Raw genomic sequence first — 16,694 nt, 5'->3', positions numbered from 1 at the left:
GCCTGGGACAATCCCAGTCTGTACCTGTTGCCCGATGGAATTATTAATAGGTGACCCTGTCACTCTCAAAAGTGTTCTGGTTTAGACAGTAAGTTTTACGGTCATCCAAACTATAAACAATAACTGATTAAATTAAGGAGAGGAATGATATGGGTCTGGGGTATGGAACAGCTGCTAGTCCTAGAAAGAAGTATTAATGTGGAAGAGAAGAGATGGGGCGGGGTGGGGGGGAGCTAGCTAGGCAGGGTTAGGCCTATATACACAAATTGCTCTAAAAGAACAAGGCCCAGGCACCTCGCCTGTGCGGAATCCTGAAGGAAAATGCACTTCCCTCCCAGCTGTCTTCCCCACACCCCATCCCCAGTCCTTGTTCCTTTCATTTCAGCAATATTTCAATATTAAGGTATGTTTCCTACTGGGGGAAAAGGAAAGAATAAACATCCAGACCAATTATCTATGTGTAAGCAAACCTATGTTCAATTCTTTTTTTTTTTTTTTTGTCTGTGTTGGGTCTTTGTTGCTGTGCACAGGATTTCTCTAGTTGCGGCGAGCGGGGGCTACTCTTCATTGTGGAGCACGGGCTCTAGGCGTGCGGGCTCCAGTAGTTGTGGCACGTGGGCCCTAGAGTGCGCGGGCTTCAGTAGTTGTGGCGCACGGGTTCAGCAGTGGCAGCGCACGGGCCCTAGAGTGTGTGGGCTTCAGTAGTTGCAGCACGTGGGTTCAGTAGTTGTGGCTCACGGGCTCTAGAGCGCAGGCTCAGTAGTTGTGGCGCACAGGCTTAGTTGCTCCGTGGCATGTGGGATCTTCCTGGGCCAGGGCTGGAACCCGTGTCCCCTGAATTGGCAGACAGATTCTTAACCACTGAGCCACCAGGGAAGTCCCCCTATGTGCAATTCTTATTTCTTGGGTGAGAGATTGATTACCCAGCTGAAAGAAGTTAGGATTTGCAAACTCTATGCTTGACTCAGGTCAGAAATAGGAAGGGAGAGAGGGTGAGGAATGCTTTCCTCTTAATATTTCTTTCCATGTTTCAGTCTATTCCATTTTATGGAAAACAGAAATATGGGAGCACTGACGCTTCTGGGGACCCTTTTCCTCGACAACTGATGAGGTTACTCCTACTTGCCAACTTGAGAGAAGCTTGCGGCTTCCCTTTAAGGGCTGCTCCTACTGGTTAATTTGAATTACAAGAATCTCCTTTGAAAGAGGGGCTCAGTGTTAAAACACTTTCTTTACACACATAAATTTCTTTTTGATTTGAATCACTGAAAAATCAGATTGTGTTGTGTCATTCCTGTATTCTAAGAGTTGTACCCCTGGTTAAAAAAAAACAAACAAACAAACAGAAAAAACCTGAGCTGGTTGCACACCACCTCTTCAGGTGTATTCTAGTAGGGGGTGAGGGCAAGGCTCCTAGGTAATTTCACTACACCTCCCTCCACCTACTTGAAAATCTCTAATAATTGCTGTATGTCTTTAAAAGGAGGGGAGCTTTCTTCCCGTCTTTTCCTGACCTCCCGGGAGGAAAAAGGTCAGATTTCTGCCTTTTCTTAGTGATGTATATCTCTGCTTTTCAAAGTATTTATGTGTCTCTTTTAGTTAAAAAAAAAATAAAATCCCTTTTCCAGTCAATAGGGAAACCAAACTAAGCAAGTTTCAGGAGGTATTTTCATTTCAGGAAGCGAGTTTCAGAAGACACTTGTGATTCTGCTACTGAACTCAGCTCTTCTGCGTTACCAGGGCACGAGGAAAAGGAATGAAAAAGAAACAGCTAACATTGCAAAGAGGGCCTGAGTTGTGGAAAGTATTCCTGTACACCCTCCAGATTTGTGAACATCTTCAAGATTCTAAAGTACTGTTTGAAATTCTATCACCAAGTCATCAGTGTAAAGTAGTCTAGTGACCAGACTAAGGCTGACGAGGTCGTGACCTGCCAAATGCTCGTGGACGAGATTTTTTTTTTTTTTTTTAACACACAAGAGAGTTCTGATAACAAAGCTGCCAGGCTGTTGCCTATGTTTGTCCACACAGACATCATGGCAAATAAGCTGGCTGTGACCCAGTGGTACATAAACGTCCTTTAGTTCCGAAGACCTGGGAAATGAATTGAGGTAACAGTCGAGACGCCTGAGTTCTAGCCTAGCTATGATAATTATTAGTTCTGTGACTTTGAGCAAGTCACTTAATTTCCCAGGGTCTCAATTTCCTCACTCCGAAGAGCAAGGGGTCTGAATTCCGAGGGCCCTCCTTGCCCTAAACTGTGTGAGCCTGCCGCTGCTGCTTGCGGACATCTGGAGCGCCGCGGTGCACAGGTGTCAGACCACATCTCACTCGGGTCTCAGGACAGCCAGCGAGGTCACCCAAGAGCAGGAAGGTGGCCCAGGGCTAATGGGAGAACAGCCTGAGAGCTGGTCCAGCGGCCACCATTCTCATTTGAAAACAGGTGGGGGGCGGGGGGCGGGAGGGAAGGGGAAAGGGGAAAGGCAGCCAAGCTGCCAGAGCAGCTGTGCCCAATATAATATCTATACTAGACAGATGTCCCTAAATATGGTGTGTGTTCATGACCTTCTAAATAGAAGCGTTTCCAGGAGAGAGTGGAGGAGAGGGTAAGACTACTTAAAAGTTAATAGTATATGCATTTATGAAATAAAATTCCTAACCTCAGGATATGTCAGGGAAACTACACTGAAGAAAAGATCCTCATAACCTTTAATGGAGGTTAAATTTTAATGCAAATATATAGCCCCACATCCCCGAGTGGTGGCCCTTTATCTTTTTGTGTGCTTATTGGTGGTGAGGCGGCAGAAGGGAGGGTTTGGAGTAATATTAGATACTGTTCACTGGGCACTACATACATGCCCATCAAATACTGACCTCAGGGCCAGGCTCTGGGTGGGAGATGGCAGGTGCAGATGTCAGCGGGACAGCCACTGTCCCTGCCCGCACGGAGTTTATAACAGATCCCTGAACCCTCACAGCAGATGAGGAAGCAGGCTCAGGCCAGCTCCATGACACGTCCAAGGTCACACAGCTGCTAAGTGGAGGGCCAGGGTTTGAATCAAGGTCTGTACATAATAACCACAAGACTGTGTTACTCAGTACTGCCAAACTGGAAAGAGATTGTGGATCTAAAATTCTGTTTCCATTCTTCTGTTTAGTTTTTTGAGGGAACATCTTTTTAAAAGTTAAGATGATTTTGCCTAACGATAGCAACTTTGTAGTATTTGTTTTCTAGGAATATATCAATTACTCTTGAGTACAAATACATGAATAGAAGATGAATATGTGAACAAAATTTAAATATAAACAGAGAAATGAACTGTATTCAATAAATGTATCTGCAAAACAACATGAAATTGACTTAAGAAGAGCCTGAATTGAAATCAACTTCTGAGAACCCAACTTCCTAGATAATTCTAGGCTGGGGATTCTCTCTTTTTTTTGTACACCATGGGTGATTCCTTTGAAATACATCTCATCTGAGAGATTACGTGCCCACAGTACGTCCTTTAAGACTCCAGGATCTAGTGCAGATTCAGGGTCCAACCTATCTTTTGGGGTAACTGCCCTCTCACCCCACTCTTCACCCAGCCACCCGGAGCTTCCTGCAGTTTCCACCTGCCGGTTTCATACTCCTGTACCTCTGCTCACTTGACATCCTTCTAATCTCAGTTCTAATGTCATCTCCTTTATGGTATCTTTCTTGGTTTTTCTACTCACCCCCAGGAGAAATGAATTTCTCTTTTCTTTGTGCCCCACTGTGGCTTAGATCATCACGGCATCTGTAACATTTTATTGCTGATTTGACTTTACCTCACCCAGACCATAAGCCCCTTGGGGGCAGAATTGAGTTTTCTTTCTTCTGTATCATCCAGTGCCTGGCATATAATAGATCCCTAATAAGTGTTTTTTCAACTAATGTATGTTTGTGAACTGTATTACTATTCTTAGATTGCTTATTATAACCTGATTAATATAGACCAGTCTTGCTCAAAGTATAGTCCTCGGTGAATTAGCAAGACACTTGTTTAAAGGCAGATTCCTGTACCTCATCCCAGACACAATAAATCAGGCCTCCTGGAGTCTGGCTGAATGCAGCCAGGGTGGGGAAGACGAGGGGTTACCATATTTGTGGGCAACACAGCCCCAGGCCTCTTGCCCTGTCTACGTCTCTAACTAGCTGTGGAGCTTAAACTTCAATTTTCTCATCTTAAGTCAGATGTCTAGAAATCATCCCTTTCACCTCTAAAACTCCATACAGCATCAGTCCCAATTCTCAGGTATACAGATTAAATTAGAATGATACAGAAAGGACCAGCATGGCCTTAAACTAAGCTGACAAGAAAATTCACAAAGTGTCCAGTTCTTTTGGTCAGGTGTCTTGGTGCCAAGGAAAAAGCACTGGCTTTGGATCAAGAAGCCCAGGGTCCTAGCTGCATGAATCAGACAGCACAGGCCTTTGTCTCCCTGCAGGGCTAGTGACCAAGCTCTGGCAGGTGGCATGTGGCAGGCTCTCAAATGCTGGCTCCTCCCTATGGCTCCTCTTCCCATCCTTACCCCAGGTTCCTTCCCTTTGCCAAATACTCACTTGCTTAACTACCACAGAAGGAAGACGCTATGTTATTAGAGACTTCATAGTTTGTTAGAGGTAGAAAAACTTCAGGGTGTATGCTAAAAATACCAGGAGAGGAAAAAGTCCTTCATAAGGTACACCGGAAGTTTAGGAACAGTTAGAGGCGGGCTTTAGTTTTGGACTTCCGGACAGAAGTCTTGTTCAGTTATTTACTAGATGATTAACGGGGAATTTACTCTTTGCACTGAACTTCTTACTAGTAAAATGGGAAGAGCAGTACTTCTCCCAGATTTCCTTTTCATTTAACGTTTACATTGTGCTTACATATGCCAAGGGCTGTACCAAATGTTCACTCATCTAATCCTCATAACAACTCTGACCTAGGGTGGATACTGAGGTAGAGAGAGATCAAGTGACTTGCTGGTAAGTATACAACCAGGAACCAGTGGAGGGAGGCAGGTGTCTCTCAATGTGGCGCAGGTTAGTTTTAGCAAGTTCCTGGGCTCTGGTCAGCCCTCGGCCTAGTGCGCCTAATCCATCTATCAGACGCTATTGATATGGAAATGGCCATCCCCAGGTGTCACACCAGGCAGCTGGGCTTCATTTGTAATTGCAGCTGAATGTAATTAGTTCTCTTTCAGAGTTCAAATATATTCTAGGAAACAGACACTTATTATCTAATGATGAAGATTGACCAATGGGAAATAAACACAAATAAAGCTTCCAGAAGCATCTGAAGCACAGGTGTGGACTCTCAATTTACCATTAGCAACCCCAAATTCAAGCAGCTGTTGCACACATGTATTTCAGATCAAATGCTCTACCACTGAAAATTTTGGATACCTTTCCCCTTTGTCAGAGAAAATTGATTAGGGTGGGTGGGGGGGAACGACTTCTTTTGGGAAGCAGTGGTGTGGTGGGTAGCAGCGTGGACTTTGCATTTAGACTTCAATTTGAATCCCGCCTCTCCCCTTACAAGCCATGTGACAACTTCCTTAAATTGCAGCTAAGTGGCCCTGTCGGTGGGTACCACTCTCTACCTTTCACAGCTCGGTCAGGATGAAATGAGAATACACGTGAATCCATAAGCACAGTGTCTGGCACACAGCAAGCATATAAAGTAGCTACTTTAATTTCTATTGTTACTATTACTAATACTGTAAAAATTGACCCTTGAATAACATGGGTTTGAACTGCCCAGATCCATATACACGGATTTTTTCCCACTAAATATGTACTACAGTACTACACGATCCACAGGTGATTGAATCCAAGGATGCAGAACCACGGATATGGAGGGCCGACTATACATTTACACGTGGACTTTCCACTGCATGGAGGGTGTGTGCCTCTAACCTCCGAGTTGTTCATGGGTCAACTGTATTATAGTTTTCTGCAGATCTGTTTAGTGAAAACTTAACATTACAAATTTTGTTTTTATTCTAAAGAAGATGTGCACAAAAGCTATGCTCTTTGTTTCACTGTTTCAGCCACATTATGTTTCCAGAATGCATAAAGCCTTTTCATGTGCATTATTTAATTTAAGCCTCAGCACGACCTTGGAAGGTAAATACCATCGCTCCCCATTTCACAGGTTAGCAAACACAAGCTCAAAGAGGACAAGTAACTGGCCCGAGGTCAAATATACCAAGTGCCAAAATTTTAGTCCTGAACTCACCTGAGTTTCCGCCCCACCATATTTTAACCTTACAGCTCCAGAGAGGTATCTCCTTCAATAGTCCCCATTTGTCCTGATTCTCCTGAAGAACTCCACTCCACATCTACCAGTCAGCAATCAGCATTCTACTGGGAGCAAGAGTAGAATGAGTGCTATCAGCATGGATCCCTGTTTTTATCCCCCAATGGCTGATAATTCATTTCTGCCCTTAAACATCCTGTTGATCAAACTGTCTGATTTAGCCAGAAGCAGCCCCTTCAAGCTGACCTCTGTGTCCCTGTGACCTGCTCCCACCAGTTTTCTCTTTTAAAAATAACTCATTTTAAAATCAGCTGTTCTTTTTCGTGTTTAAAAGCTGTTAAGTTTGATGTTTCAAAAGCGTTTACCCACAACTGTTTCCTAACTTGACCATCGTACTTAAATACCTGTCCGGGTACACCACCATAACCTGGAGACACTTTTTAGATGCTCAAAGAAAGGGTACTGTCACAAAAAATACTGCTGAATCTGCTACAGAGCTGGTCAGATGTTAACTGTCAGGAATTTATAGGGAAACATACAGGAGAAAACATACAAGGGAATTCCACTCTGTTGTCATATATATGTTTACTTTTAGTTTACAAAAAGCTGCCCAAATACCACTCAAAAAAAAAAAAAAAAAAATCACAGGCTGGAGGCTTCCCTGGTGGCGCAGTGGTTAAGAATCCGCCTGCCAATGCAGGGGACACAGGTTCAAGCCCTGGTCTGGGAAGATCCCACATGCCGTGGAGCAACTAAGCCCGTGCGCCACAACTACTGAGCCTGTGCTCTAGAGCCCGTGAGCCACAACTACTGAGCCCTTGCGCCGCAACTACTAAAGCCCGTGAGCCCTAGAGCCCGTGCTCTGCAACGAGAAGCCACGGCATTGAGAAGCCCGCGCACCGCAACGAAGAGCAGCCGCCGCTCGCCGCAACTAGAGAGAGCCCGCGCGCGGCAACGAAGACCCAGCGCAGCCAAAAATAAATAAATAAATACATTTATATATTAAGAAGAAAATCACAGGCTCTCCTTTTGCCTTATTCTGACTGACGATCCCATACAGGAGCAAGTGGGAGGTGGTCAGGTGACGCAGGACTACGTAAGCCAGACACTCGCGCTTAGACAGGAAATGGCTCGTTCCGTGTGAGAGCGGGGAACTGAGAACAGCGGCATCTGGGAGAGCTGTTTTAGAGCTGACGTAGCGATGCAGTAGTACGTAAACCTCTTCTTCCGCTGTAAGGGCTGCTAAAATGCCAGCGTGTAAAACCGACCATTTAAAGAACCGGGGGAAAAAGTGCCAAACAGTCCTTTGTGGACCTAAATCTCTTTATTTAAACATAGTCTCTGTTTCCAGATTCTCCCTCTTTTCTCGGGGAGGTTACCGTTACTTCTAGTTACACAACCCACGTGGCTCGCAGCACAGCTGTCCCCAGCCCTGCTGGCACCAGGGGCCAGTTTTGCGGAGGACAGTTCTTCCATGGACGGCGGGTGGGGGGATGATTCAGGCGGCAAAGAGAGCGGTGGGGAGCGACGGGGCAGAGGAAGCCTCGCTCGCCCGCTGCTCGCTCACCTCCTGCCGCGCGGCCGGTTCCTAACAGGCCTCGGACCGCGGCTCACGGCCCGGGGGCTGGGGACCCTGCACTGCAGTTTTATGAGGAGCCGACTGGATGGAGCGTTACGGGCAGGCTTCGGTGCTAAAGGTCATGCGAATGGAGAAGTCCAGCTGAGGCACCGGTAGTTAGGTAAGTGAAATGGGTAAGTGGCAAGTTCGGCGTTACCTCCCCATCTCCCACCCACGGGGAAGAACTGCTGCTGACACGGTGGAAGCCCAGCCCAGACTAAACGCAGGGGAAGCAAGTCTGCAGCCTTTCAAACGAGTCCTGAGACCAGTATCTGAGAGCAATGAATCCCCAGCCAAGCTGGCAAATCAACAAAATTTGGGGTTTTTTTAGTCCTCCCCTTCTCCAGGCCCTCTGCGATTTTTAACACAGTGCTCAGGGTAGCCTCCAGCTGCCCCAAGTCCCCCAGCTCTGCTCTTTAAAATAAATAAGTATCCACTCTGTTTCCCCATCTCCTCCCCAAACAAATCTCCTTTTTCCAAATAACAGGGCAGAGGTCTGATGATTTGGCTAATTCATGATTATTAGGCATGATGCTGGGTCTTTCAAGAGAATAGCTGCACCTCAAAGTGGAAAAAGACAAGGGGAAGGGACATACATTTTGGGAAAGAAATGCCCAGGCTTTTCCTTGAGCCTTTGAACAGCTAGTACCAAGGAGGCTGAAAGTAAAACCGAGAAACTCAGTCTGAGATCATTACAAAAGCCAACTTCCCCTCCATTTCTCTCACTTTTCGTGTCTGTCAAGAGCCTAGGGCACTGCCAACCTGGGGCAAGTCACCTGTGGCTCCCCACCACAGTCACCCAGAACGTTCCCAGACCGACAAGACATCACTGTTTGAGGATTTTCCACACGTGGGGGGGGGGGGGGGATACAAAGCCAAAAAGCAGTACTCGCAGGTCTCAATGTTATTTCACCCAAAGCTAGTCCTGGAAGCTATTAGCCAGGCTTTCCCTTTTGATTTGAAACATTATTTCCACACAATTGCAATCAGTGAACTACTTTATTACCACAAATGTTTTCCTGTCGTTTTCAAAATGGCTTTTTCATCAGCCATGGTTTTGTGTGTGTGTGCTTTGTTTTTAACAGCTGCCAGCCGGCTAGTGTTCCTTCAGCCCTATAAACTAGCAGGGGCAGAGAGAAGAGTGCTGAGCTTTAAGGGAATCCAAGAGGTCTGAAAATATCTCCTCTTGCCCACCTAATGTTGCAGAGGTAGAAAAGGAATGAAGTGGGGGATAATGGTCAGGAAAGCAAAAGTATGAGCAAGATACTTTGTATAACCTATGAAGTATGGTCTTAAAATTTCAGATTGGAGTAGACCTGGCAAGAGAAGAATGCTACCCAGAAACAAATCACAGAATTATGGCCTCCATGTCTGCGTCAACTTATGAAATTTATGTACTTCTACAATTTATGTAAAAGTTAACATACAGTAACTGCTAAAACTTACCATGTGTTCATCAATTAATAAATAACACAAAACCAGTTGCCCAAATCATGCACTAGGAACAGTTGCTCGGGGGAAAAAAAAGATGGGAATAATAAACTTCACATTTTGCCTTGGATTTGAGAAAATGGAATCCACTAAGAGATCTGGGTATAAAATCCCACACATGATTACATTACTTCAGGTTTCTAATAATATTTGAGATGACAGTGATGAAATTATCGAACACAAGCCAAATGCCAACGATAATATTTGGGAAATAAGTTCAACATCTAAACTCCACGTCCACTTGGCTGTCTGTCCCTTGAACTCGGACGGAAGCAAAAGTAGTAACCAAATGCTCTTGCAAAACAAAACTTCCACATGGACGGGAGAACGGGGCCCTGAGTGGACTATGGAAAAGCAATTGTAAAGTCAGGGGACATTGCCCTCGCCCCAAGGATCCCTCCTGCAGGAAGTCTCTGCAAACTGCCTCAGTGGCTCTATCCTCCACCCACCCTCAGGCACAAATGTTCTGAACTACCTTTGACAGCTTTCAAAGCCTTCTTCCTTCTTTTCAATGTCATACACATCTCTCTCCCACACCAAAAGTAGGAGAGAACCATCCAGACTAGGATCACAGACTTAACGTAACGATGCACAGCAGTACATCTGTATCATAGTGAGTCATGGGACGCACATGTGCTAATTTTCCTCTTAGTCTTGACCTGCCTTTTGAATTTGTTTTCCCTGGCCTACCTTATTAGTTATACTTTCTACTTTACTGGAAGTCTTCTTATAAACCAAGTTAAATCCTTTGTACAATGAAATATACTACATACTTATATAACTGAACCACCACACAGGCTGGAACACAACGTCCAGACGCGCTGGAGTCCAGTGAGCTTTTCTGTGGCCACTCTCAGGCTTGTAAGAGTTGGCTGCATCTCCCGTCCACGCTTCTATCATTCAATTTAGCACACTGTGCTGTACTCACATGCCCGTCTTTCTCTGGCAGACCCAGTTCCTGAGGAGTTGTACATGGGCCCCAGATGTTTGAGTGAAGAGGAATTTAGATGTAGATGGATGAACACAGGGTGTGATGGTTAATTTTATGTGTCACCCTGACTGGGCTGAGGGATGCTCAGAGAGCTGGTAAAACAATATGTCTGGTTGTGTCTGTGAGGGTATCTCCAGAGGAGATAAGCACTTGAATTGGTAGACTGAGTAAGGAAGATCACCCTCACCACTGTAAGTGGACATGACCCAATTGCTGAGCACCTGAACAGAACAAAAAGGCTGGATCACCTGTCTTCTCCTGCCCTTGGATACGGTGCTCCTGGTTCCCAGGCCTTTGGACTAAGACTGGGACTTCCACTATCAGACTTCCTGGTTCTACAGCTTGCAGACAGCAGATCATAGGACCTCGCGGCCTCCATACTCATACGAGCCAGCTCCCATAATAAATCTATAATATATAATAGACTTTTTTTTTTTTTTTGGCTGGGCTGTGAGGCTTGTAGGATCTTAGTTCCCCGACCAGGGATTGAACCCAGGCCCTCAGCAGGGAAAGCGCCGAGTCCTAACCACTGGACCGCCAGGGAAGTCCCAATAGTAGACTTATTAACAGGATAATTAATAAATTAATTTAAATTTAATAGGATCCTATTAAATATATAGGATCTAGGTATATTATATATATATATAACATATAAGATCTATATATATAATATATATGTGTGTATATGTATATATGTATATAGATAGATGGATCAATTGATCCTATTGGTTCTGTTTCTCTGGAGAATTCTGACTATAATATACAGGTCATAATGCTTTAATTTTTATAGTTGATATTGTTGCTAATTAATCCTAAATCTTCAAAACACTCGTCACCATTGTATCCTGGTATCTGGTTTACAGCTTCAGTCACCAGACTCCTAGATACAGCCACTCAGATAAACTTGAAGGAAAAGTCAATACGTCCCCCCACCCATCACCATCCTCCGAATGGATGTACTCATACAAAGACTTAAAAAAAAAAGGCACTTTAATTAGATAGAGGTTTTTGTCATCATCGGCTCATGTAAAAACACATTCACAACATGAAGACACACATTAAAATTTTTTGATTTTAATTTTTTAAGTATTAATTTTATTAAATCTTGATCCTTGAGTATATGTCTGTCTAATATTCTGTGTGACAATATAAAGTACTCACAGAGCACCTCTGCTACATGCCAAAACACAATGGTTGTCGAGGAAAAGCACTCAATGTGACTGAGTCGTGAGCTGCACTAGCTGCTTTTTCAGGGAATCACCATTTTTAAAATTCAAATAATGGCAGATTCACAGGCAGCTGTAAGAAGTAACAGAGAAATCCTGCCTACCCTCTTACCCAGTTCCCTCAAACGGTAACATCCTGCAAAACTATAGAACGGCATCACAATCACGACACTGACACTGACACAGCCAAGACACGGAACGCTTCCATCAACCCAAGGGTCCCTCCCCCATGTTGCCCTTTTACAGCCACACCCACTCCCCTCCTGCCCCCAGCAACCACCAACTCATTCTCCATTTCTATGATTTTAAGGCCTTCTTCTTAAGGTAAAATTTACCAAGCCAGGAATTACCTGGCGACCGAGGCAGCCAAAGGGGCAAAACTTGCATTCGGTCAACAGGTGAAGAGGATTTTAGGTGTATTTTCAACAGCTGGGAGCCATGCTGCTGAAAATGGAAGAAGCACCAGGAAGTGAACAGCAGGGTGTTACTTTAAAGATCAAACTGAAGTCTCAGAATTTCAAGCTCAGGATCAATATGGCCTCGCAAGTGGATGAAGTTCAAAGTACAGAAGATAATTCTCAGGAACCATGTGAAAAACATTAAAAAAAAAAAAAAAAAAAGGCCAAATGACAGGAAGTCTTCATGAAGACATTTTAATGGCGGCAGATAGCAACTGAATAGCCTTCTCATACCACACTGAGATGACTGACTTGACCCTGTCAGCATTTGCTTTGGTAAAGAAAAAGAAAACCGCCATTTAACCCAACCACTAATAAGTAGCCTGGACTCTAAAGGCTACCAAAAGTCCAAGTAAACAGTCACCTGTTACATCATCAGCAGGGGCACAGTCTTCAGAAACTGTACAAACAAACTTCCTCTTTCCTATAACTATCCACACACTTGCAGAAAAAGAAATTCTTACCACTTTCTACTTTCCCAAAGATGCATTTTTCAGTAATTGGCAAGGTACTTACTACCTTTCACCAAAAGGAAGGTTTGTCCCTCTCACACTCTCTCCCATCATTGCCTATGATGAACACAAGTTGTTGCAAAGTGTTTCTGTAACTTTCGGGTTTTTCCCCACCACAATGTTTAGACTCTTCTATTTATAACAAAATTAATGGCACAGGTTAAAGAAAAACTACGTTTACTTAAATCCATTAAAATTATTTTTGGTCAAAGAAACAGAGATAGTAAAAGATACCCCAAAGAACAATTATAAAACTTCCACTGGGCCAAACAACAAAGCATTCCTTTCTCCCCTCACTCCTCCACTCCCTTAAAGACACCTTTATCACATTGTATCAGAATGCTAATCTTAATGAATATCAGCAGGAAGGGAAATTCTGGAAAGAGCAAGTCAGTTTCATACCCCTAACAAGATGCAAAGTTCAAAATGATGAAGGATTTCAAACTGTAACTCATTAGCATCTCTTTTCAATAAGAGACTTCATCTAGTCAGCTGGACTTGACCTGCCTGGATACCTTAAACCAGTGGTTCTCACACGTTAGCCTGAATCAGAATATCACCTGGAGAGTTTGTCGAAACAGATTGCTGGCTCCATCCCCAAAGTTTGATTCAGCAGGCCTGTGCAAGGATCTAAAAATATTCGTTTCCCCCGAGTTCCCAGGTGATGCTGGCGCTGCTGGTCTGAGGGCCACACACTTGGAAAACCACTGCTCTAAATCTAGAGACTCCCAATTGCGGCTGAATTTTTCTCTAGAGATCCCCGAAGGGGCCTTAGCAGAAAATAACAAGTTTGGGAGACCTGACTATCTTATGCTTAAACTGTTAAATTGCTCTTTGAAATACTTTATGTGAGGTAAAATAGTTACAGAGTTCAAAGTTAATTCAGTGTTGAGCTGCGTGTCCACAGCTTAGACTTCCAGACCCCTTTTTTCCTATTTCACGGAAACAATAACCAGGTATGCGCTCCAAGCTGCATTACAGAGGGAAAATGCCTACTTAACTCTGGGATTGTGAGGGGCTGAGGCCCCGCTGCACTTGGATTTAGAGGGGCTTCTCCCCATGAGGTGCAGGGGCTGCTTCACGGTGGTCTCCGGGAAGAAGTCCAGTTACTCTTATTCCCACCATATTTTCACTTTACAATATAAAAAATATAAGGAAAATCCTGATATGTTCAAATTCAACAGATATTGGCCTCACGGTTTTTGAGAACTGGTCTATGCATGGCTGCTCACCAGATTCTTGGCTAAAGGGGAGGACGGAATGATACTCGTGGAGTCTCAGAATGCCCTATTTTAGCTGGTTTTCCACCTCCTCCCTATCAAGCCTTTTACATGTAAATTATTAAGAGCGACCAAATCACCTCAGCCTTAACTTTTAAAAAAGCCTTTCCATCTTAGGTCAGATAGTAATGGCAATGAAATGAACACGAAAGGGAAGATGATGGTTGGAGGACCTAAACAAATTGAAAGCTCATCTTTAGCAAACAAAAAGACAACACAGAGAAATTAAAAGAAGTATTTTCATTTAACAGCAAAAATGTATTTAACCATGCTCACTACTAAATGTAGAGATGTTAATAATAAACATGGTCCTTGCCATTATGAAGCTTGATTTACTATCCTGCAAGGAAGACTAACAATGGTAAATGTAAGTGTGAAGAACATCAGGAAGAAATTCAAATTGCTATGGGAAACACAGACAGGCCTGGGGGGGCGGGGCGGGGCAGGGGGAGGAGGTATCAACAAAGGCTTCTCAGCAAAGTCGGCCTCCATTAAGCTTAGGCCTGAAGGATAAAGAAGAGTGAACTAGGCAAAGAGGGAGGAGAAACGAGGTAGAGAGGAAGAGTGCACTGAGTGTCCCCATATGACCCAAGCACACGAAGCATGGAAGGTGGGAAAAGAAGCTGGCGAGGTAGGTGAAGACCAGAACACAGAGCTGTGCGTAAGAGCAATGGGAAGCAGGAAGATTACATGGCCATGGTGTGCATCTTCAAAGAACACTCTCTGTAGTGCGCTGGTCCCCAACGGCTGCAGCGTAAGATGAAACGGAGCAGAGTGGAGGAAGGGGTGGCCGGAGAAAATGTAGCCACAGTGTTTTCTCAATACTGAACCTTGGCTGTCTGACACACAGGTCACTTAATTTATAGGGACCTCAGTTTTACCATTTGTGAAGTGGGATTAGAATCTTCCCTGTGTACCTCTTAAAGTTACTATGGGGATCTAAAAACCATGTACCTAAGCAATCCTGTTTGTACATATTACATGCTAAAATTTACGTCACAGTGGGTGTGACAAGCAGTAAAGAATGTCTAGATTAGAACAAGGAGAATTCAGCAAGATGGCTGGAAAAAAGCAAGTATAGTCCTGGCCATAAACAACTGTAACAAGATGTGACTTTTAAAAGGATACAATAGGGTTTCCCTGGTGGCGCAGTGGTTGAGAATCTGCCTGCCAATGCAGGGGACACGGGTTCGAGCCCTGGTCTGGGAAGATCCCACATGCCGCGGAGCAACTAGGCCCGTGAGCCACAACTACTGAGCCTGCGCGTCCGGAGCCTGTGCTCCGCAACAAGAGAGGCCGCGATAGTGAGAGGCCCGCGCACCGCGATGAAGAGTGGCCCCCACTTGCCACAACTAGAGAAAGCCCTCGCACAGAAATGAAGACCCAAGACAGCCAAAAAAATAAATAAATAAAATAAAAATTAGTAAAAAAAAAAAAAGTTAAAAGGATACAATAAAACCCAGTTACCTAGAAATAAATCTAAGAAAAGATGTGCAAGAACTTTATGGAAGAAACTTAAGAGACCTAAATAAATTTAGAAAAATACTGCGCTCAGGAGGAGAACTATGTCAATCCTTCCCCAAATGAAATCAATGAAATTCCAATAAAATCTCCAGAGGATTTTTCACAGGCCTGACAAGGTAATCCTAAAGTGTGTAATATAGAAATCACAAATCAATGATGTTGAATGAATATAGCAACTTGTAGAAGGATACTCCAATATCATTATATAATACCTTTAAATATACAAAATTGACAGTACATACTGTCAAGGATTCAAACACATACAGAATTGCTGTATAAAAGCATGCATGGGAATGATGAACTTCAAATTTAACCATCAAATTCAGGACAGTAGTTACTGAAGGCAACTGGGTGGTGGATAACAAAGATGTTTATTATATTATTCCCTAGTCCTTAAACTCTTCTTAAATATTCCATAAGAAACCAGAATGCCTTTTATTTGAGAGCCATGTTATTACAGGATCTAGCTTAGTAGTTCCCAAACACCAATCCAATAGTTCCCATCAGCCCCACCTGGAGTACTTGTTAAAAACACGGATGACCAGGCTATGCCAGAATCAGAATTTCCGGCGGGGGGAGCCACATGACTCTAACACACAGCCTCATTTGGGAACCCTTGGTAACCACCAGCTATTAATAACTAATCCATCAACAAAACTGGTTCCAATCTGACAATGAGATATTTAAGGTCTTGAGATTGCCTAATCACTTTCCAACTGATGCAACTGTCTAGAATGTGGACTCTAATTTGAGGGTAAAACCAAGTAAATTTTAAAGTATATCCTTTACTGTGCTTCTCCCCCTGCCCACCGGCCAAGGTCATATATGTAAAACCTAAGAATATCTTATAAAGTAACAGTATCAAATGATTCCACAGCAGAACATAATTCCTTCATATCCTCTACAGGGAATACGCCATAGCGAAATTCCACTGGAGGTGATAAAAATTGCTATTTTTAAGGATAAAGTGATTCAAGTCACTGGCAACTGCCCTCAAGTAGGTAGACGGCAACGCCATGCTTCTTTCCTTTCCTGATTTTCTTCCCTCACAATAAAATCATAGCTAAATTTGTCTAGAGAAATGCACAGAGCCAAAGGGAAACATAAAGAATAAATTTAGAAAGAAAACAATTTATTACAAGTTAGAGGTATTAGTACCGGGATAACAGGTTTCACAGCCCTGCTCCTAAGAAATAAGGTTAACTAGAGACTACACTGTTAGAACGTATGACATATTCAAGGGCGGACAAACGTACCTTTTCCCCTAATATTTGAAAATTACAACTAAAAACATGGAAAGGAACGATTTTTGAGAAACAATA

The 16,694-nt window shown here is 43.7% G+C and overlaps 1 protein-coding gene across 4 annotated transcripts in view; it reads right to left on the bottom strand.

Annotated features, from left to right (window-relative positions):
* Positions 1-16,694, bottom strand: part of SMAD1 (SMAD family member 1) — an 81,706-nt gene that overhangs the window by 33,740 nt on the left and 31,272 nt on the right. The gene's annotated exons all lie outside the window — the stretch shown is intronic.

Source organism: Eschrichtius robustus, chromosome 4 (assembly GCF_028021215.1).
Source record: "Eschrichtius robustus isolate mEscRob2 chromosome 4, mEscRob2.pri, whole genome shotgun sequence".
NCBI lineage: Eukaryota > Metazoa > Chordata > Mammalia > Artiodactyla > Eschrichtiidae > Eschrichtius > Eschrichtius robustus.
Note: the sequence above shows the minus strand (reverse complement) of the source record. Positions and strands in the feature narration are given on the sequence as shown.